The following is a 1918-nucleotide window of genomic DNA, read 5'->3' on the forward strand; positions in this document are numbered from 1 at the left end:
GGGGGGTACCGCCCCGCCAGGCTGCAATCCGTACCCGGCCCGTGGCAGGGAACAGCTTCGGTGTTGCGGAAAGGAGCGGCTCCCTGGAGCAGGGCACGCAGCTCTCTGCCCACCCAGCCTCAGAAGGAGCCACCCTGACGGAGGGCTGAATACAGCCATAGGCAAAGGGGACAGGGGACCCACAGGTCGGCAGTTTGGGGATGCCTCTGGGAGAGCTGCTGGCAAGAAACCCGTGAGGAAGGCAGGCACTGTGGGATCGCAGAGGAGAGCCCCGCGGGACACGACGAGGGTGAGTTTTCATCGCCACAAGGGACTGAGGGCAGTGACTGCCACCCCCCCCAGCGCCGGGGCTTCAGGGGTCCTCCAGGACCGGAGACGGTTGCTTTTACAGACCACATAAATTTCCTTGGAGCAGGTGGGATTAGAGGTGTTGAAGAGCAAGAGGGCAGGTCAGGAGATGGCGAGGGACCTTCCCTATCCCGGGGAGACCTCTGCCCCGTGCTGTGCAGAGAGCCGCGGGGGCCGCCGGGGCGCCTCGGTGGGAACCCAGAGCCACCGTCCCTGCGATGCCGCCTGCAGCTTGGCCGCCCTGTTTGTGGGGCCAGGATGTAATGAGGGGGGACCTGGAAAAGGGGACAGCCAGGGGCAGGGAACTCGGGGGGGCTGAGGGCTATGAAGGGTGGCACGGGAGAGCTGGAACCGGGGCTGGGGAGGGTCTGGCAGAGGCGGCCTCGAGCTGTGCCGGGTCAAGAAGAAACTTTCTCCGGGGACACAGGAGAGTTGCCTCAGTGGTTCTTGCAGATGCTCTGCAGCGGCTGCCTGGGGACACTGCTCCCGTTTCCCTGCTTGTATTAAAGGGCCCGTGAAAAGGGGCGAGGGAGCTGCCCTCCGCCGAGAGCGGCCAGCTCTGCTGGAGGGTGCTGAGGAGGCAGCAGGAGAGGCTGCTCTGTGCAGGGAGCGGGAGGCAGGGAGAGGGGAAAGCATTGCTGGGAGGGAGAGCTGCAGGCAAGGGAAGGCTGAGAATGACAAAGGCAGCCAAGCACTCACCCGCAGTCGGTGTGCCCGGGACCTCTCGCTCAGCTCCCAGCCCGGCGTGCCTGGCCCAGCCAGGACGGTCCTGCAGAGCGTCTGATCACTGCGAGTGCCTCCTGCCTGCTGCCAGCTCCCGGGCTGCCAGGCCACCTTGTCTTTTAAAGGTCACAGCCAGAGGACCTTGCAGTAAATATAAGGTGCTGATGGGAAGCTCTGTTCCCGCATCGCCACCTCCTCCATCGGCAGGAGGGCTCTGCCTGCTCCTGCTCTGGGAGCCCAGCATCCCCAGGCTCTGGGAGGTTTGGGAGGGGACCAGGGCTGCCCTGGCATTGCTGCTGGGAGTGGGGCTGGGGCTGCCCCCCGCACGATGCTCCAGGGCAGCCGGGGCCAGCGCAGCGCCTGCTGCATTGAGCTGGGAGCCTGCAGCCCAACTGCTCTGCCGAGCCCTGCCTGGCTGGGTACCCACGTGGAGGGAAGCAGAAGCCCTCCTCGGAGAGCAGCCTGGCATTTTAACCCTCCCAGCTCCATTAGTGCAAGGTGAGAGGGAGTGAGAGGTACACGGGGGCCTGGCAGCCACTGTGACCCCGAGCCCTGACAGAAGAAGGCTTCCTGTCCCCCTGGGGAGGTGACAGTGTCCGAGCAGAGGGTGCTCGCCTTCCCTGAAACCAGACACAGCAGCTTGTGCTGGACTCAGCAGAACAAGTTTCCGCTGAGCCGCAGTATCCCCGGGTCCCATGCCGGATGTCTCAGCATCATGCCAAAACCCCAGGGCTGGCTGCCGTGAGTGCCCTTCCCGGCCGTGGCACACGCTGCTCACCGAGGCTGAGCTGCGGGAGAGCAGAGCATTTCCCAGGCCCACGGCAGCGGCAGATGTCTCACGAGATCA

This window comes from Egretta garzetta, unplaced genomic scaffold, assembly GCF_000687185.1.
Source record: "Egretta garzetta isolate BGI_Z169 unplaced genomic scaffold, ASM68718v1 scaffold134, whole genome shotgun sequence".
NCBI lineage: Eukaryota > Metazoa > Chordata > Aves > Pelecaniformes > Ardeidae > Egretta > Egretta garzetta.